This window comes from Bos grunniens, chromosome 24 (genome assembly GCF_055505025.1).
Source record: "Bos grunniens cultivar Pamir isolate PY7600 chromosome 24, Bosgru_T2T1.0, whole genome shotgun sequence".
NCBI lineage: Eukaryota > Metazoa > Chordata > Mammalia > Artiodactyla > Bovidae > Bos > Bos grunniens.
The window spans coordinates 13,015,758-13,038,515 of NC_141188.1; positions in this window are offsets into that span (position 1 = coordinate 13,015,758).

Consider the following 22,758-nt stretch of genomic DNA (forward strand, 5'->3'; position numbering starts at 1 on the left):
TCATGGGGATCAGAAGGGAAACTGGCTTTTAGACCTACCAGAGTTAGGGAAGTGAAAACCAGGGGACCCAGGAGGAGATGGGCTACCTGATCAACAGTCAGGAGGAGATGCTAGTCACAGAGCCACATTTGGTTCAGAGAGAAAGTCTAGCTGATGGCTGCACCCCCTGGAAAAGTGCTCTGTAAATTCTTCAGTGTCCTCTGCTCACAAAAGTTAAAAGAAGTGCTCTGGACTCTGAAAACCTACAATTCTATAAAGAATGCACCCAACACAGATAGAAAAAGAGGTTTAAGGAGGTGGGAGGGGATAAATTTAGAGTTTGAGATTAGCAGATACAAATTACTATACATAAAATAGATAAATAACAAGGTCCTATAGTATAATATTCAATATCTTATAATTAACTATAATGGAGAAGAATATGAAATATAATATATATAACCAAATCATTTTGGTATACACCAGAAAGTAACACAACCCTGTGAATTAACTGTAATTTTTTTTAAAAGAAAGAAAACAAAGAAAAATAGCTTTAAGGAGGGGGAAGGATAAATTTAAGCTTTGTCATTAGCAGATACAAATATATATATATATATATATAAAATAAATAGCAAGGTCCTACTGTGTAATATTCATTCTTATAATTAACTATAATGGAAAAGCATCATATGATATATATATAACTGAATCACTTTGCTGTACACCAGAAAGTAACACAACATTGTGAATTAACTATAATGTTTTCTTTGAAAAAGGAAAGAAAAACAGAAAAAGAGGTCTAAGTACCTTCTGGTTTGTCAAGGCCAGTAATATTCACAAATATTCTTAATGGTAATTCATGAATTCATTTGTCAGATTTCTATTGAATCTATTATGCCTCAGACACTGTATCAGATGCTGAGATAAATCACTAGTAAAGACACAGGCAATCCCATTTTCCCAGAGCTTAAAGTCAGTTGTTTTTTGTTTTTTTTTTTAAAGTGTGGACATAGCCAAAGAAATAATAAGTAGCTTTCTGTATGCTTACTACTCAAGCCCTCCAAGAGAGGGCTGTTCCTGAACTGGAAAAGCCAGCGGCAGGAAGAGTGGTCTGGCCCAGGCCAGCGTAGAAGGTCATCAGAACTTGAACAGGAGCGTGCTCACTCTTGACTCCTGTGTGCTGCACTGGTGTCAGGTCTGAAGGAGCGCATAGAGTATAGCAGGTAAATTCTTCATTGAAAGAGTACATGGCTGAGACTGCATGGCAAGACAGACTGCTCATTGAGAAGCAGGGCTTGAACAAACTCCTGCTAGATGCGTTATATAAATAGAGGAATGCTTGTTAAGGATACCTTCCTCTCTGAAAGAAGTAGCAATTATTATTGCCACACAGTTCTTTTTTTTTTTAATTTTATTTTGTATTGGAGTATAGTTTGATTCTCAATGTTGCGTTAGTTTCAGATGTACAACAAAGTGATTCAGTTATACATGTGTCTCTTCTTTTTCAAATTCTTTCCCCAATTAGGTTGTTACAGAATATCAATCAGAGTTCCCTGTGCTATACAGTAGCTCCTTGTCTGTTCAGTTGAGTTCAGTTCAGTCACTCAGTCCTGTTTGACTCTTTGCCACCCCATGAATTGCAGCACGCCAGGCCTCCCTGTCCATCATCAACTCCCAGAGTTCACCCAGACTCACGTCCATCGAGTCAGTGATACCATCCAGCCATTTCATCCTCTGTCGTCCTTTTCTCCTTCTGCCCTCAATCCCTCCCAGCATCAGTCTTTTCCAATGAGTCAACTCTTTGCATGAGGTGGCCAAAGTACTGGAGTTTCAGCTTTAACATCATTCCTTCCAAAGAAAGCCCAGGGCTGATCTCCTTCAGAATGGACTGGTTGGATCTCCTTGCAGTCCAAGGGACTCTCAAGAGTCTTCTCCAACACCACAGTTCAAAAGCATCAATTCTTTGGCGCTCAGCCTTCCTTCTTCACAGTCCAACTCTCACATCCATACATGACCACTGGAAAAGCCTTGACTAGACGAACCTTTGTTGGCAAAGTAATGTCTCTGCTTTTGAATATGCTATCTAGGTTGGTCATAACTTTCCTTCCAAGGAGTAAACGTCTTTTAATTTCATGGCTGCAGTCACCATCTGCAGTGATTTTGGAGCCCAGAAAAATAAAGTCTGACACTGTTTCCACTGTTTCCCCATCTATTTCCCATGAAATGATGGGACCAGATGCCATGATCTTCGTTTTCTGAATGTTGAGCTTTAAGCCAACTTTTTCACTCTCCACTTTCACTTTCATCAAGAGGCTTTTTAGTTCCTCTTCACTTTCTGCCATAAGGGTGATGTCATCTGCATATCTGAGGTTACTGATATTTCTCCCGGCAATCTTGATTCCAGCTTGTGCTTCTTCCCGCCCAGCATTTCTCATGATGTACTCTGCATCTAAGTTAAATAAGCAGGGTGACAATATACGGCCTTTACGTACTCCTTTCCCTATTTGGAACCAGTCTGTTGTTCCATGTCCAGTTCTAACTGTTGCTTCCTGACCTGCATAGAGGTTTCTCAAGAGACAGGTCAGGTGGTCTGGTATTTCCATCTCTTTCAGAATTTTTCACAGTTTATTGTGATCCACACAGTCAAAGGCTTTGGTGTAGTCAATAAAGCAGAAATAGATATTTTTCTGGAACTCTCTTGCTTTTTCCATGATCCAGCGGATGTTTGCAATTTGATCTCTGGTTCCTTTGCCTTTTCTAAAACCAGCTTGAACATCAGGAAGTTCATGGTTCAGGTATTGCTGAAGCCTGGCTTGGAGAATTTTGAGCATTACTTTACTAGCACGTGAGATGAGTGCAATTGTGTGGTAGTTTGAGCATTCTTTGGCACTGCCTTTCTTTGGGATTGGAATGAAAACTGACCTTTTCCAGTCCTGTGGCCACTGCTGAGTTTTCCAATTTGCTGGCATATTGAGTGCAGCACTTTCACAGCATCATCTTTCAGGATTTGAAATAGCTCAACTGGAATTCCATCACCTCCACTAGCTTTGTTTGTAGTGATGCTTTCTAAGGCCCACTTGACTTCACATTCTAGGATGTCTGGCTCTAGGTGAGTGATCACACCATCATGTTTTTCTTGGTCTTGAAGATCTTTTTTGTACAATTCTTCTGTGTTTTCTTGCCACCTCTTCTTAATATCTTCTGCTTCTGTTTTGTGTTTTAATTTTATTTTATATTGGAGTATAGTTTGATTCTCAATGTTGTGTTAGTTTCAGATGTACAACAAAGTGATTCAGTTATACATGTGTCTCTTCTTTTTCAAATTCTTTCCCCAATTAGGTTGCTACAGAATATTGATCAGAGTTCCCTGTGCTATACAGTAGCTCCTTGTCTGTTATCCATTTTGAATACAGAGATGTGCACATTTCAATGTGAAATTCCCTAACTATTCCTCTTTGGGGTGCTCTTTAATGTAAAAGTTTGATTTATCTGCATATGCAGGAGATAACCAATCAAACTTTGTGTTGTTGTTGTCATGTAGTCGCTAAGTCCGTGTCTAACTCTTTTGCAGTCCCATGGACAGTAGCCTGCTAGGCTCCTCTGTCCATGGAATTCTCCAGGCAAGAATACTGGAATGGGTTGTCATTTCTTTCTCTAGGAGGTCATCTCGCCCCAAGGATTGAACCTGAGTCTCCTGGCAAGTGAATTCTTTATCACTGAGCCACCAGGGAAGTCAGGAACCAAACTTTGGGGATGCTATAAACACATTTTGGTCATAGCTGAAGCAGTTAGAACAGGAGTCAAGTAGAAGAGATCTCTGATAGGACCTAAAATTTTAATATATTTTATAATATTTCAATATTATACTTTTCTATTTTAATTAATTTTATAATAGGACATTTAAAAGTATGCTTGTGTAAGGAACTTCCGGGTAATGAAGAAGTTTATTTAAGGGATAACTCAGCTGATTTTGTCAGCAATCATTAAAGACAAAAAATTGATATTTTAAATTCTCCATCCACAGCCATAGGTGTGATCCATTGGTGTTTTTGTATAGATTTTTTTCTTCAGAAACCCATTTCATATACTTCATCTACAGATTTTTTTTTTCATTTGGTAGTACAAATTTTCATGATTACATTTGTAGTATTTTTCTTTAGAAATAAAGGAAACTATTTTTTTTTACTCTGAGTGTTTATTAATATAACAGGGAAACATAAGATCAATTTGCAACAAACAAGTAGCTGATCCTATGCAGAACCTCAACAATTAATAGAAAAGGCAAAAATAGATCAGCTGCATTTAATTATCTGAGATAAAAGAGAATTAAAAATAAAGAGCAATGGACAGAAAGCATCTCTGGGAAGCAGCATAGGGCCAGTTGCCCGCCCAGACCCTGGAGTGAGAGAGTGAACAGTTCAAATATGTGCAGAACCATGAACATTTGGGAAATTTCTGTGCTGTGCATCTAACTCAATTTCCTCACAAAAATAACAAACATGAAAATACTTATTATTGTGAAAAAATAAGTAGTTTATAATGAATATGTCTTCCCTGGTGACTCAGACTGTAAAGAATCTGCCTGCAATGTAGGAGACTCAGTTTTGATCCCTGGGTCAGGAAGATACCCTGGAGAAGTGAATGGCTTCCCACTTCAATATTCTTGCCAGGTAGAAATGGAGGCCTGGTATATCACTAACATTTTCTGACTGGTTTCAATGAGGTTAAACAATATCACGTGTGTGTATTCAGTCATTTCAGTCATGTCCAACTCTGTGAACCCATGGACTGTAGCCTGCCAGGCTCCTCCTGCCCATGGGATTCTCCAGGCAAGAATACTGGAGTGAGTAGCTCCCACTCCTCCAGGGGATCTTTCTGACCCAGAAATCAAACCTGAGTCTCCAGCATTACATGCGGATTCTTTACAGTCTGAGCCACCAACAAAAGTCCAACAATATCCCAAGTGCCTATTAAAGACTCCAAAGCGTGGTGCATGCTTACTATCAGATAAACGATAGCTTTCCAGGGCAGATTAGGCAGAGGTTTCCCCAGGTGTTTCTGACCAAAGAGCTTACCTGACTTCTTGAAACACATCCTTAAGCCTCTGGATATTCCTGTAAGCTACAGGGAAACTCTGGTTCTGAAACTGATCTCTTTGCTGCTAGGTATATTTCAACTTGGTTATCTGGCCTATCGGAGGTCTCCTATCCATTTTACGGCTCCATGTGAATCTTCAAGGAACTTTATTTTGTCAAAAACTAAAATAAAAATAAAAGTCGGAGCATTTGAATACACCTGCCAATTTGTTTAGTATACTAATTAGTAGTCATGATGTGTGTTGTTGTTTAAATCACTCAGTTTTGTCCAACTCTTTGTGACCCCATGGACTATAGCCTGCCAGTCTCCTCTGTTCCTGGGATTTCCCAGGCAAGAATACTGGAGTGGGTTGCCATTTCCTTCTCCAGGGAATTTTCCTGACCCACGGACTGAATCTGTGTCTCCTGCATTGCAGGTGGATTCTTTACAGCTGAGCCACCTGGGAAATCCCCATGATGTGTTTAGGACAGGAATATATTTGATATAGTTCCTTTCATGAATTCCAGAATGTGGGGCTCAAAAACACAATATTTGCTATTTCCCAGATTGGGAATCCCAAGGAAGCTACTTGTAGGTGCCCTAATAAACAGAACCTGGGGAGTTGGCTACCTGTGGAGATTCTCAGCTGGAAAAAGGCACCCAATCTGCAATCAGGAGTGAGGAAGCATTGCTCTAATTCATGAAGGTTAATGACAGTTGAAGATTTAGACTCCATTGTCCTAAAAGTTTTCCTCAAAAAGACCTCACTATATTCCTCACTGGGCTTCCCGGGTGGCTCAGACAGTCAAGAATCTGCCTGCAATGCAGGAGACCTGGGTTTGATCCCTGGGTCCAGAAGATTCCTTGGAGAAGAGAATGGCTACCCACTCCAGTATTCTTGCTGGAGAATTTCAAGGACCAAGGAGTCTGGCCATGGGGTCATAAAGAGTCGGACATGACTGAGTGATTAACACTTTCACTTTTCACTTTCATCTTCCTTTCTTCCGTGTGTTGGTCCCAGGTTTCCATGTTGTTACTGCAATTGAGCCATTCATGGCTAAGCTCCGACTTTTGAAGGTAAGCGTTGGTCCATTTCTGAGGCATTTCTTCAGCCTTCCCTGTCGTACTCCTCCTCTTCAGAAGCAGACGTGACAGCTGCACCCCCCTTTCTGTCAGCTGTGCTCCTCACGCTTTCTGCCCAGCTAAGTAATGCTACGACGAACCTTGTGTTAGCGCTGGGGCTTGGCCAGGTGCCAGACCATATTGTCTTGTCACCAGTTGTTAAGTGTGGCTTGAGGAGGACACTAAATGTACTTTTCAGTAAGTGGCATCTGTAGCAGGTCCGCATTTTGAGATGGAGACGGCCTGGCACTGCTCCTCCTTCAGAGGCCTTTCATTTAAACTGGAACTTAAAGCTGTGTCAGTTTTAGAGTCATCTTGTCAGCTTCCTCAAAGATTGGCCTGCTGGCTTTATTCCGTCCTTCTCCTCAGCCTACCTGGCAGGACACGCGACTATGTCTCGTTGGCAGCTGTGACTCAGCATTGCTCACTAACACAACTTAGAGATGGTCTTCCCACGGACTCCCACCAGAGACAATGCAGGCAAGCTAACAGAATTAAGTCAGGATGATAACTGAGCATTACAGAGGGAGGGGCTGTCTTTATGCAAAGCTGAAGAAGGCTTTCTCCACAAGAATTCCTTTTAGGGAGCATTTTAGTGTCACCTTAAGAGAATCTGTCTATGTATATCTGATTCACTCTGCTATTTACCTGAGAGTAACACAACATTGTAGATCAACTATACTCTGATAAAATTTTTTTAAAAAAGTAGAGTGGACACATTTTGTTTGGAATCTAGCAAAAAGAGACAGCAAGAGATTCCTTTCTTGTCAGTACAAATGGCTGGTATTCCAGCCGCTTTAATTACGTCTCTGTTTCCACAGTCACGCATCCATGTAGAGATCTGATGGTCAGAAAGGAGTCTAGGTAATATGGATTCATATCAGCTTAAACCCTTAGATTTTAGGCTTTCAGAAGCATTCAGAAAGTGACCACAGTAGAATTTAACTCCTTCTTTGATATTTCCATTAGGAAAACATGGGAGAAAAATCTTTCTGGAAAAGAATCAATACGAAAGTGAGGTAATGCCTGTAAAGATTATTGTTAGGGAGGACCTGGTGATGATATAAGTTAACAACCCTTAGCAGGATAAATAAAGCAGCAACCAGGACTCTGTGCCTTGCTCAATTTTATTGAGGTATTTTATCTTATAACCACTTAGTTTTTCTTAGCTCTTAATTACACTATGCCCTTCAGCCTTATTTCACTCTACTATTGGTTCTCTTTCTATCTCAATCTGTGTGTGTGTGTGTGTGTGTGTGAGTGTGTGCATGCACATTTACAGTCTGTATCTCTGGGTAAAACTGAACCACAATCACTATTCAGGGCACGACCCTGACCCAAGTAAGTTGACACATGACACTAGATGAGGACTCAGACTCAATTTCTGTGAATGAGGACATCTGTCTAGGATACGTCTGAAAGAAGGGTGAAAAGAAAAAGAAAGTGTTAGTTTCTCAGTTGTGTCTGACTCTTTGCAATCCCCTGGACTGTAGCTCACCAGGCTCCCCTGTCCATGGAATTCTCCAGGCAAGAATACTGGAGTGGATAGCCATTCCCTTCTCCAAAAGATCCCCCCAACCCAGGGATCGAACTGGGTCTCTTGCACTGGCAGATATTTTTTACCATCTCATCCACCAGGGAAGCCCGAAAGAAGGGTAGGATAGATAAATATCCCCAAATCAAGTAAGCATCAGGAAAGTACTACAGAAAGTTAAAATTACTAAATATCAACAAAGCAGTAGGTTAATAACAGTTATATGAAATATGCTTAATAAAGAGAACTAGTGATTATTTATTAATCACAATATTGATACCAGGTTCATGAACTAGAATTTCCTGAAAGGACACAGCTCTATAGGAAAGTCAATCATCTTCCCATCTCTTGGATAAGCTTCAACATCATCTATAAAATGGGAGAGTAATAACTAATATAGATTTTGTTGATATTAAAGCATATAATGTGATAGATTAGTTGCTGGTGCATATCAGACCCTCAGTAAGTGGTAGTTCAGTTCAGTTCAGTCGCTCATCGTGTCCGACTCTTTGTGACCCCATGAATCGCAGCACGCCAGGCCTCCCTGTCCATCACCAACTCCTGGAGTTCACTCAGACTCACGTCCATCGAGTCAGTGATGCCACCCAGCCATCTCATCCTCTGTCGTCCACTTCTCCTCCTGCCCCCAATCCCTCCCAGCATCAGAGTCTTTTCCAATGAGTCAACTCTTCGCATGAGGTGGCCAAACTACTGGAGTTTCAGCTTTAGCATCATTCCTTCCAAAAAAATCCCAAGGCTGATCTCCTTCAGAATGGACTGATTGGATCTCCTTGCAGTCCAAGGGACTCTCAAGAGTCTTATCCAACACCACAGTCCAAAAGCATCAATTCTTCGGTGCTCAGCTTTCTTCACAGTCCAACTCTCACATCCATACATGACCACTGGAAAAACCATAGCCTTGACTAGATGGATCTTTGTTGGCAAAGTAATGTCTCTGCTTTTCAATATGCTATCTAGGTTGGTCATAACTTTTCTTCCAAGGAGTAAAGTGGTAGTAGGCGGTATTATTATTATGTTTATTTTAATTGGTTTTACGTATCTGTTTGATGACATCTTTACTGGTATTGTTTGCTACTAGAGATTTACATTTCAAGTTTGAAAAATAAGAATTAGTTAATTGAAAACATTGCATAATTTATAAAATTAAGAATAATTATTGCAAATCATAGTGCCTTATTCATAGACTATATTGCTGGCAAGCTTTCTGGATTATTGAACATAGTTGCCACCATCAATGGCTCCTATGCTTGCTCTGTATGAGGGATAGTTAGGGAGTCTGGGATGCACATGGACACACTGCTGTATTTAAAATGGATTATCAACAAGGAGCTACTGTGTAGTCATTGACTCTGCTCAGTGTTATGTTGCAGCCTGGAGAATGGATACATGAATATATACGGCTGAGTCCCTTCACTGTCCATCTTGTTAATGACATTGACAGCATTGTTAATTGCCTACACCCCAATGCAGAACATAAAATTAAAAAAAATAATGTAAAGCTTAAAGACAAATAATACTCCATCTTTTAATCTTATAGTACATCATAATCTCTCCTGCATAAATGCTGAGACTTAGTGCCTTAGTCTTTGAGATAATCCAAATATTATCAATATAAGTGAATTAAAATATTCATTAATGGGAAAATTTGGTCCTAGGTTCCATCAACACCAAGCATTGCAATCATTCACCACCATTTCTGGTGCTGCTATTTCAAAATTAAAATTAATTAAAAAAGTTATCTTTAAACTCTGTATTTATGATCATTTCCATAAAGCAATTAAAAAATCTTATCATTTTTAGATTGTCTAGGCATAACAGAAGTGTGGAAACAAGTTTATTATCTAGCTCCTAAGCTGCAGCTAAAGTCCTTAAAGACAATTTTTGTTAACCCAGAAAGTCCAACATAAAAAAAAAAAAAAATCTGTGGTTTCCCCTTGTTAGAAATAATGAAGGTTTTAGATTTCCTTTCAGGCTAATATCACCTATTGGCAAAAGAAAGGAATTATGAAGCACATTTAGCAAGAGAGATTTTACCACCTATGAAAAGATTAAGCTTAATTATGAATTCAATTTATAAAGTCTAGTGTCACCAGGAGATATTTCAGCTCTAGATTCTGAGTGTAGCAATATGCTTTAGTTCTAATTTAAAGTGACCGGAGACTCGGCTGACAGAGGAAGGACATACTGTGCCATAGCAAATCAGATACAACTTGGCTTCTATTCTAATTTTTTTTCACTTTCTTTTCCCTTGTAAAAAACCTTTATGGCTATCATTGTTTAAAAGGACTTTCATGCCCATCCTTCTATGACAAGAAGCCTCTCTGTAATTTCCAACAATCAGAAACAGATGATTATTGAAAAATACGAAAATGCTGGCTTTTAGAACATTCTGTACCCATCTGGCCTACTTTCTTTCTCCCCCTTCCCCTAAAGTCACATGAAATACAACTTTTCTTTCCACAGGTATTTAGGATAAAATATGATCAGAAGATACGATCCTGAAGGTTGCAAATCTGCTAAGTCTCAGGAGAATTTAGCTTAAAGATGCTTCGGAGCCCCGATACCTGGAGTTTTCCAGAAGCTTTCTTCTAGAAATAAACCACCAGGGGAATGATGAGGTTGTTACATTCTGCTTCTTTTCTAGTTCTGCTCTGAATCATTTTCCATTTCTATTCTTAAATCCTTTACAACTGAGATGCTTTCCTTGGATGAAGACTGAAATGTTGCTGCATGGAGAATAAAGACAACATCTGTTCCGAGAGTAGGCGCTACAAGGCTGGGATGGAAGCACAGAACAAGATTTCTCTCACACGTTTTCCTTTTTTTCAAATGTCAGTTTCTTTCAGTTTTGGGACATAGTCCGAAACCAAAACGGTCAGAGGAGTCATCTCTTTTCATCTTAGAATATATTTTATTAGAGTGAACTTAGAAAAGAAATAACATTTTGCAGAAGGTTATTTAGTTCACTTATGAAGTGACAACTAAAAAAAGAGCATTCTACCTCTTTCTCATTAACCAAATTCTTTCTTGATTCCCTTTTGGGTAAGTGACCCTACATGATAGTCTCCAGTAACCATGCCCCCACCGTCTCGCCCCCACCATAGTCATTCTGAGAGTGACCATGGTTGCTGCTAATAATTATTCCAGAACAATGGGCATTCGCCAGACCACCCTTGGTCAGCAGGAGTGGGGTAGGGAGGAAAGCAGTCATCCTGGTTTTCAGAAACAAAAATGTTTTATGTTAAGATTCATATGACATTCATTATTTTTCTTTTTATTTAATAGTTCTTTTGTTATGATAAATCCATTTTTTTAAGGCAATGACTCAGATATCGAACAAAGATCATATAACTGCCGAAGGCACTCTGGCTGGGCCTGTAACTGGAGCTTGTAAGACTCTAGCCATGAAATTCCTTCTAGTAAGATGTATGATCTTTCAGAAGACAATTGGGGATATTTTATTTGTCTGCATAGACTATTTTCAATCAAGGTAATACATAAAGAAAAGGTGCTTTCTTGCCTGAAGAGGGGTCAGTTCTCTTCAGTTTTACGTTTCTAATATGGACTCCAATTTTCCAGGAGAAAAAGACAGGATCTCATCTCAGTAATAGCTTTCAAGAACAGCTTGCCTTTCCTGGAGTAGTTAAAAAAATATATAAGTACTTCCCATGAGCATATTATTTGAAGTGATGTTTCTCCAAGCATGCATTTTCTACTTCCTTACAAGTATTTCTCTCCAGATGAAGCAGTAAAATTTTGGCAGGAAAGCAAGTCTTTACCTGTAACTACATTGGCTGGGGTTAATGCCTGATATTATAAATCAAGAGTTAACTGTTAAGCAAAGGGTTGACTTGGACTAAAAGAATATTTTAGAAAAACACTGAGCCTGGAAGTGTCACTTGTCTCAACAAAAACAACAACATCTATAAAAGACCACCAGTACTACCACAGGACAGAAAAGTGATAGCAAACGTTTTTCCAAATGTCTCATTGAAAAACACATATTTATCATCTACATGGCTCTGTGTGAAGCGAAATGAAAGTGGTTCTATTAAAGAGTGTATGTATGTGTACATACATGTGTGTATGTATCACTATATATGTATATGTGTGTATATATATGTATAAGTAACATGTATATATATATGTATGTGTCACACATACACTTCAAAAAACATTATTGGAGTATAGTTGTTTTACAAAGTTTTGTTATTTTCTACTCTACAAAAAAGTGAGTCCATCATATGTATACATATATCCCCTCTTATTTGGATTTCCTTCCCATTTAGGTTACCACAGAGCATTGGGTAGAGTTCCCTGTGCCAGACAGTGGTTCTCATCAGTTCTCTGTATCATACAGAGCCATATATAGATGTCAGTTCCAACCTCCCAATTCATCCCACCATTCCCTACACCCCCAGGTATCCATACGTCTCTTCGCTACATCTGTGTCTCTATTTCTGCCTTGCAAATCTGTACCATTTCTCTAGATTTCAACTATATGCATTAATATACAATATTTTTCTCTTTCTGATTTACTTTACTCTGTACGACAGAGTCTGGGTCCACCCACATCTCTACAAATGCAGTTTCATTTCTTTTACTGGGTGAGTATTAGTCCATTGTATGTACCACATCTTTATCCATTCTTCTGTTGATGAACATTTAGGTTGCTTCCATTTCCAGGCTGTTGCAAATAGCACTGCAGCAAATGTCACAGTACATGTATCTTTTTGAATTACATTTTTTTCTGGCATACGCCCAGGAGACACACACACTTTTGTTTGGAGAGATTGTAGATAGAGTATCTAAAAATTAACTTTGAAGCAAAAGAGAAAGTCAATAATAGGAAGCTCTCCTTGCCTAAGACATAACATTATCCACATATTTATTGTACATAGTTGAATAGTGAGGTTTAATATAGTGATTTCGTTATTAATATATAGTTTATTTCATAATAAAGGACTATTTTTTTCTTCAGATATTTTCCTTTAAGCCTTATGACATCCCGAATTGAAAAGCCCCTTCAGATGCTACCTGGGGCTTGCTCTTCAGGTGATGTTTCTCTCAGCTGATATTCTAGTTTCCAGAGTGCATGGTGAGCTGAGATGCATCTTTGAGAAAGATGCTTGAATAGATTCTGTTCCTCAAACTGAAAAGCTCTGTATTCATGGTAGGTTCCTGCAGTCTTGAAATCTCAACTGGACAGTGTCATGATTTTCACTTTTTCCATCTACTTAGTTGAACATACTAATGATAATGCAGAGTAGCAGTTCAGTTGCTCAGTCTTGTCCAACTGTTTGCAACCCCATGCACTGCAGCATGCCAGGCAACCCTGTCCAACACCAACTCCCAGAGTTTACTCAAACTCATGTCCATTGAGTCAGTGATGCCATCCAACCATCTCATCCTCTGTCGTCCCCTTCTCCTCCTGTTCAATCTTTCCCAGCATCAGGGTCTTTTCCAATGAGTCAATTCTTCGCATCAGGTGGCCAAAATATTGGAGTTTAAGCTTCAACATCAGTCTTTTCCAATGACTGATTTCATTTAGGATTGACTGGTTGGATCTCTTTGCAGTCCAAGGGACTCTCAAGAGTCTTCTCCAACACCACAGTTCAAAAGCATCAATTCTTCAGTGCTCAACTTTCTTTAGAGTCCAACTCTCACATCCATACATGACTACTGGAAAAACCATGGTTTGACTAGACAGACTTTTGTTGGCAAATAATGTCTCTGCTTTTTAATATGCTGTCTAGGTTTGTCATAGCTTTTCTTCCAAGGACCAAGTGTCTTTTAATTTCATGGCTGCAGTCACCATCTGCAGTGATTTTGGAGACTAAGAAAATAAAATCTGTCACTGTTTCCATTGTTTCTCCATCTATTTGCCAAGGAGTGATGGGACCAGATGCTATGATCTTATTTTTTTGAATGTTACATTTTAAGCCAGCTTTTTTGCTCTCTTCTTTCACTTTCATCAAGAGGCTCTTTAGTTCCTCTTCACTTTCTGCCGTAAGGGTGGTATCATCTGCACATCTGAGGTTATTGATATTTCACCTGGCAATCTTGATTTCAGCTTGTGCTTCATCCAGCCAGGCATTTCTCATTATGTACTCTGCTGCTGCTGCTGCTAAGTCACTTCAGTCGTGTCCGACTCTGTGCGACCCCATAGACGGCAGCCCACCAGGCTCCCTGTCCCTGGGATTCTCCAGGCAAGAACACTGGAGTGGGTTGCCATTTCCTTCTCCAATGAATGAAAGTGAAAAGTGAAAGTGAAGTCGCTCAGTAGTGTCTGACTCTTCATGACCCCATGGACAGCAGCATACCAGGCTCCTCCATCCATGGGATTTTCCAGGCAAGAGTACTGGATTGGGGTGCCATTGCCTTCTCTGGATGTACTCTGCATATAAAGTTAAATAAGCAGGGTGAAAATATACAGCCTTGATGTACTCCTTTCTCGATTTGGAACCCGTATGTTATTCCATGTTCAGTTCTAACTGTTGTTTCTTGACCTGCATACAGATTTCTCTGGAGTCAGGTCAGGTGGTCTGGTATTCCCATCTCTTAAGGAATTTCCCAGAGTTTGTTGTGATCTACACAGTCAAAGGCTTTGGCATAATCAGTAAAGCAGAAGTAGATGTTTTTCTTTAACTCTTGCTTTTTCTGGGACTTCCCTGGTAGTCCAGAATTTAAGACCCTTCATTTCCATTGTAGGGGGCCCAGGTTCAGTCCATGGTCAGGGAGCTAAGATCTCACATGCTGCACAGCACAATCAAAATAAATAAACAATGCAGAGTGGCACCTGGCTATTTTCAGGATGTGGCTATTCTCTTTATAATCCCACAAAGGATCAAAAGGAGCAGGGGCAGCTTCTGACAGCTTCAGCTATTTGGTGGCAAGACCACGTGTAGTACTTAGTCGCTAATAAGTACACAGAAGGGGATGAATACCAGAGTCTTAACCCCATGGAACAAATACCAGAGAGAAACATGCTCTACCACCACAGGTTTCATTAAATAAGAAGTATTCGTTCTACTCCACATCCTGTCTTTTGTTTTTTGTTTTGTTTAATACCTATATTATTCAAGTGGTGAGGTGAAATAAATCAGGACTTCAATTTTTTAAGTACTGATTTCCTAGTACTGATAGTTATAAAGCACCAGGTTATTTGCTTCCCTAGGAGAGCATTTCCAGAACTAGATCGTGTAGATATGTCCTTTCACATCCCTTGACTGAGATTCTTGACATATTTTGGGTTTTTGAAGACTGAAGACAAAAACAGAACATTTGACACATTCAACATCCAGTAAGCACGACTGGCATACATTAAGAAAATTACTAAAGCTATTTAGTATTCACTTCCCAGGTAGTATTGGTGCTAAAGAACCTGCCTCTCAATGCATGAGACATAGCAGAGATGGATGAGATTCCTGGGTCGGGAAGATTGCCTGGAAAGGGAATGGCAACCCACTTCAGTATTCTTGTCTGGATAATTCCATGGACAGAGGAGCCTCGCAGGCTATAGTCCACGGGGTCATAAAGAGTCAGACATGACTGAAGCGATTTAGCATGCATATAGTATTGAACATATGAAGCTGCTATAGATCGCAGAGATGGAAATGCTGAGGTCTACTGAATTATGGAAACTTCAATAGTTGTACATGGAAAGAACTTTAGATAACACGATTTTTAACCCCTTTATTATATAGAGATGAATCTGAAAGGTAAAATGTTATATAAGGCAAAGTTTTCTCCCCTTCGCTTTCAACATCCAACAGCTAAAACACCACAGGGAAGCTAAATCTACAAGGACTCCAAAAGATATTAATGTCTGTAAGGTTAATGACCCAAATCCCACAGTAAAATGATGTAGCACATTGTAATTTTCTGGACTTAAAAGATAGGTCACAACTTGCAACTGATAATCTTCTCTTCAGCACAGGTTCTGGGAAATATGCCTAGGTGGTAAATTTCTTTCAAAGTACTACAACAGGAAATATCAAATGAGATTTAAAAAGGAAAATTTTGCAGGTAATAAAAATGCTTTATGATGCATCACTGGTATTAAATGTAAGAAACTCAACATTCAGAAAACTACACTACAGAGACCTGATCTAATTTTTCAAAATAATTTTGCATGAGCTGCTTTTTGAGTTGGCAAAAGCCCAGCTATTGGAACATAAGATATCTCTGCTGTTTGGGAAAGGTAGGATGCAAATGTTCAAAGGCTTACATTTATGTTACCAAGAACAATAAGAGGGCTGAACAAATTAATAATAGTATTACCTAAGGGTTGAAATTGTCTCTGATAACTCTATGCTGCTAATAAATTAGTGTTTGAGTACTATGTGTCAGAGAAAATCTGAAATAACGGAGTTAAGAAATCTGTCACTCAGTATTTTGAAGAGATTCTGAACCACCTGCAAGATGGCATATGCTAAAAATTAGTCAGATTTTAGTTACTAACCTAAAAAAAGTAACAGCATTGATGCAGCTGATGACATCTAAGCCTATCTTTCAATACACATCCCCAACTGCCTCTCCTGCCATTTAATTTCTTTATAAAATAATGACTATTGTGTCAGTGAAAAGTGAAAGTGAAGTCGCTCAGTTGTGTCTGACTCTGCGACTCCATGGACTGTAGCCTACAACGCTCCTCCGTCCATGGGATTTTCCAGGCAAAAGTATTGGAGTGGGGTGCCATTTCCTTCTCCAGAGGATCTTCCCAACCCAGGGATCAAACCTAGGTCTCCCACATTGTAGGCAGATGCTTTACCATCTGAGCCACCAGCTTGTAAGAAAATATTGGTAGCTACTCTTTTCAAGATTGAACTAAATGTGGTGATAGTGTATTTAAAATTTGTGCAATAAATGTTAGTTTGCCAATTCAAGTCACAAATACACTAGAAGAGAGAATTTTTGTCCAGGAAAAGTATTTAACTGGAGTTTTCATCCATCTTCTGCATTTTAAGATGCATAGAGTTTGCATTTCATTAGGCACGATGGGCTATCATGTTTGTTGGTTGCTCTTTAACTAGTTTTTAAATGATTCAATTAGATAAAGAATAATAGACTGGTGAAAGAGTCATGAAATTTTTGTTTTAAAGAATGCAATAGTTCTCAGTATAAAGCATATAAAAATAAATTTTAGCATTTTGATGATGATGTTTGAGATTCAATCTTGTGGATAAGAGAACTAAGAGTACACCCAAACATTGATTTGAGGAATATCATTAAGTATTAATTATTCTCAAGTACAATCTTGAGAATTATTCTCAAGTACAAAGGCAAAACTGCAGTTTTACATAAATATATTTAACTGGTAATAAATATTATGTGTATAGAGCTTTTACTACCATAAAGCCCCAACCCAGTTACAAATTAAATCAATGTAAAACTATAACCAATAAAATTCTAATTAGCACAATTAATATTTTGTGATAGATGATATTTTATACACTAAATTGGTGATACTGGCTTTAGTAGCAATAGATGTAATAGCTTATTTTATATCTACTTAATTACGTTGAAATTGAACATGATGAACAATCATTTGAATAATCATTTCTAGAATTATTATTGTATTTTAAGTTAATAAACTATCCTTGAAATGGTATTAAAATACTTTAAGGATGGAAAGATAAATTATTCATTGAAGATTTTGCATATTGCTTATAATCTGTTACAATATATACATGTAAGATCCCCAAACCATATGTATATCTTCATGGTAGATATTCTGTTGCAGTCATGGCCTTCTCATGGCTCAGTTCTGCTCTTACTTCTGTATGAACCACGGAGAAAACTTCATCCATTGTCACCGTAACATTTGTGTTACCAACTTGGGACAAACATGAAACAAGAATGAAAATGTGGGGTGAAATTTGGAAATTTGGAATATTTCCAAATATTAATTTATACATTTTTATAAACTGGTGTGAAGATGAAAACCTAAAGCATTGACCAAGTTCACTGACACTGTGGTAGACAGACTAATGACTCCTCCCTCAAAATGTGCCCACTCTAATTCTCAGACCTGTAAATATATTACGTTACATGGCAAAAGGGACTCTCTAGATGTGATTAAAAGTATGAACCTTGAGATGGAGACATTATCCTGGATTATCCCAATGGATGTAATCTAATGACAGGAGTCTTTAAAAATGCATACTCTTTCCCATAAGAGCTCAGGGAAGACCCTGTGAAGGAAGAAGGACTGATCCAACATTTATGGTTTTGAATATAGAGGAGGCCATGTGCTAAGGAATGTGGATGCCCACAAGACACTGAGAAAGGCAAGGAAACCACTTCTTGCCTGGAACCCCTAGAATGGAATGCATTACCGTCAGCACCTTGATTGCAACCTGGTGAATCTTCTGTCAGACTTCCGACCTAAAGAATTGTAAAATAATACATTTATACTGTTTAAGCAGCTGAGCTTGTGAAAATGTGTTCAGGACAGAAATAAATCTCATACAGTTTTGGTATGAGGTAAATCACATTTCTAGCATCATAATATATGACCTAGTGGTAGATGCACTCAAATGTCTCTACTAGAAGCAGTGTGATTATCAACTAAAATCTGGACAGCAAGTGTTACAATGGAATTACATAGAAGAAGCATGGAGTTAGACTCTTGGTTCAAGCAGAGGATGAATCTGGGAATATACGAGTACAGTGAAAAATGAGTAAGAATTAGGAAGGGGTAGAGCTGGGGAAGTGGGGAAGCTCTGCTTAGTATGTTTCATGGCAAGCAGCCAGAGAGTACAGCTTGAGTTAGGAGGTAAATTAAATGGGCACAACGGGACTTCAGTAGAATCACATCGGAGGGTAGAGGACAGGGTCAAGGAAAGAAATGGTGTCAGTGGAGATGGCCAGGGACCAGACCATGTAAGAGCATCTGAACCGTCTTACATTGTTTAAAACTCGCCCTGTCAGAAATGTTTTTGGGAAAGAGGTGACATTATCTTCTACAAGTCAGTTTATGGTGGGGTCCTAGGGTATCCTACAAAACAGTGATGCCAGTTACCATTCAATTTATTTGGTGAGAACTGGAGAGTTCCATTTTGTGTAATAATGTTACCATATTTTGTTTCTTATAAGACCAGAAAAGATTTAACTATGCATTAGGTAAGAGCTAAGAACTACTAAACTTTTTTTTTCCATTCTCACAAACCTCCTTTGTGACATTATTAAAACTTGTTTAAAACATTTAATAGCTTAGAATGCAAGCTATTTTTAATCTTTGGCTCAAATAGACACTATACTAGCTGGGAGAACATTATAATAGCTTTAAGTTCATAACACATAATTTACATTCAGTTTAGAACTGGCTAAAGACCTATCCTCTCATAAAAAGGTCTCACATCAAATATTGCAAAGTTTGAGCTATGTGCATTCTGTCTCATTTAAGTCACAATGAAGCAGATAAGAGGAAAGAAAGCCTGTATGATTGAGCGCAGAGGAGGGCAGGCACTGTGCCTCTCAAAGATGGAGGTCTGAATTCTTCTCAAAGACCTTTGTACTTTCAGAACAAAGACCTGGATAAGGCAGTAAACAATGGATGGTGGGCATAGACAGAGTGGAGACAGGAGGGTTTTTCCATTCTCCCTAAAGGTTTCCTGTGATGGAAATGGAAAAGCCCAAACAACTAAGTCGTTTCATGAGAACTGGTGGACCAGTGGGAAAAACACAGTAAGTGGGAAAACCCAAATGCTGGGTGTTGGACCTTCTGCACTCAGTGGTTCAGTCATGTCCGACTCTCTGAGACCTCATGGACTGTAGCCCACCAGGCTCCACTGTTTACAGAATTCTCGAGTCAAGCATGCTGGAGTGGGTTGCCATTTCCTCCTCCAGGGATTTTCCCGACCCAGAGATCAAACCTGGGTCTCCTGTATTGGCAGGCAGATTCTTTACCACCAAACCACCTGGGATCCTGTTTTTGTGTCTTGCATCTTGAGAAAGGTATTTAAGCTCTCTGCACTGTGGCTTCTTCATGGATACAGTTAAAGCATGCGTGTCCTTGACTGTTCTATGACATCTCAGGGTTTTGTAACCTGAGATGCATCAGGCTTGGGGCAGCAGAGGTTATCGTGGGGGGAGAGGCTGAGACAAGGAGGCTTTCAGTGCTGCTTCAAGCACAAAAGTTTCATCAGTGTCTGTTTCACTGACTGGCATTTATACACCTTAAAAAAAAATTCTGCTTTTAAAAACCTAAAAATGTGATAATAACTGGGCGCCATCGATCTGTTATCATCTCCAGGTCTAAGACACTGTGACTCAGAATTTCTGTCTTGTTTTGCATTCATTACTGTCTCCAGGTCTGAGACTCTGTGATGCAGAGTTTTTGTCTTGTTTTGCTTCCTTTTGTAAGTTTCTCCTTTTCTTCTAATGCCATTATTGATTCTGCAGGCAACAGGGCCTCCCAGGAAGATCTGCTTTCCATTTTCCTTGCATGAAAGCCAGAAATAGCTAAAATAAATGGATCCATGAGGAGCTTACCATGTTTTCAATCACCAAGGTGGAATTCCCAGACTTCAGTTCTAATCATTCCAGATAGAAAGACTATAGGCAGAAATGAAACATACTACCTTACATAGTACAATCAATTATTTGAGAGTACAGTATTTTAGATTTCATGACAGTCTGCCCTTCCTTCTTCTCTCCACCTCTATGTGATTACCCACCTTCTGATCATTTCACTGCTCTTTAGCATTTATATAAAATTACAGGCCAGGAAATGAGGCAGATGTATAGCAAATACATGTAAAGTTGTTTATTATTAGAAATGTCTCCTGAAAGTTAGAATGGAGAAAGGTTGAAACTAGGAACTAATAGAACTTTGGGGTTATTTATCTTTTTCATTTGTTGGTGCCTTGCTACTATTCAGTGAGCTGAACCTAGATAATTGAGAGTCTGCCATCAAATAAGGGTCCTTGAAATTACAGTTTTAAATATAAATGATTGTAAAGTCAAATCATACACACTACTAACTTGTAGTTATAACAGATGGATTCAAAGATATTTTTACTTATTCAGGAATGTCATTTCCTTCTAGTCAGCCACCATTTATTTAGTTGCTAAGCGATTGGGTAAATGAAGACATACAAAGCAGGAGAAATAGTGTCTTGCTTTCAAGAATATTAAAAACAAATGAAGAAGAAAGGGAGAAAGAAAGAGAGAAGAGAGAAGATTTAGAGAGAAAGAGACCTAGAGAAAGAAATATCAGATATATTCCTATGATCCATAGCCTATAATTATGAACACTATTATAAAAATCGTTTTCATTGAAGGATTGATTTGTAGAATAACTGAAAGTGATTTGTAGAATAAAATAATGAAAAATTGAAATTATTACTCAGCATTATATTAAGACTCCAGTTAAAAACGTTTGTGCTTTGCTTAAAAACTTTTAGGCATTTTTTGTTTCCATTTTAATGTTTGTTCATTATTTCCTGAAATGTACTTTTAAACATTTTCCTTTTCTTTCCCCCATTTTTTCTTCCTGTGGACAATTATATGTTCTGTGTTTGTCCAATTTGTTTGTTTCCAGAAACTGTGTAAGATGACCATATCTCTCCCACAACCCCATTTGCTGCCTTTGGGGCTTTTTGTAACCCACCAAGCTCCTCTGTCCATAGGAGTCTCCAGGTAAGAATACTGAAGTGGTTTGCCATGCCCTCCTCCAGGGGATTTTCCTGATGCAGGAATCAAACTTGCATCTCCTGTGTCTCCTGCATTATGGGCAGATTCTTTACTCACTGAGCCAGCGGGGAAGCCCTTTAAAAATAACTATCAGCCAGTTTTTATATTACAATATTGAAGTTTTATAAACTCACTTTGCTCAGCTGAATACCAAGATGATCTTTATTTACATAATTTTTAAAAAACATAGACCCACTACCTGATGATGGGACCAAAGATAAGATCATAAAGCAGTTACATCTTTGTTGTTTACTTTTGCTTATGCAAATTACTATTTGTAAAACTTTAAGCATTGACAGGACAGCATAGGGTGGGGGTTCTGGTCTCTTTGGCTGTTGTATACAAGTAACAATTTTTAGACGATATATCGTAAGCAGGGAAATGAAGGGAATCTGCAGACATGAGAGTGATTGGGCATCCCTCAGACAAAATCTAGACATCCAGCTCCTCTAATGAAATGCCTCTGCTCTTGCCTGGAAGAGAAGCATGCAGCTTTCTTGCTTTTTCCCATCCTCCATGGGTCCTTCTGTTCCTCTGATCGAGGACAATCAAGCCAATAGGTACTATATACCCTGGATCAAGGCTCCCTTTGGCTCTATTCTGAATCATTTCTGTAGTCTTTTACTTTCCAATTGTTGAAACTTAAAGTTGCTATTTGGGAACTCTGGTTCCATTCTCTGTCATCTGTTTCTTAAGTACTTTTTGCTACAATGGAACTGGAAGCTTTATATAATTTGAACAGTACTTTGTACGGATTTCCAGTCTTCCATTTTCACCTATGCTTTATAAAAAGTTGAGCCAGCATTTTATTGTGCTATTGCCTACAATAGTAAAATAATAGCCCACTAAAGGATATCTGTTTTTGAAAAAAAGATTCTGTGCTGATGAAAAATACCATATAACATTACAGTAATTTTTTAAACACTTCGACTAGTACTTCTCATAAAAATAGAGAAGCAAAGCAATATTTATTTTCAAAACTGATCATGTTGGGCTGTGAAGACAGTCTTCTTTTTAATCAAATATAAGTGTAATAAAGGGGCATTGCCTCCATAATTTCATAAAGTTTTTTATTATATATTTTGTTACCTAAAAGATGCTGCTACCAGCTAGTACTATTTTTGCTAGAGAAAAATTAGTTAGGGGAGTAAAAACTATTGCCTTTGATGGAAGGTGGAAAATTTGGACAATTGAAGAGAAATATGCAAGCATCATATCAGGCAGGAGGAGAAGGGGACAACAGAGGATGAGATGGTTAGATGGCATCACCGACTCAATGGACATGGGTTTGGGTGAGCTCCAGGAGTTGGTAATGGACAGGGAGG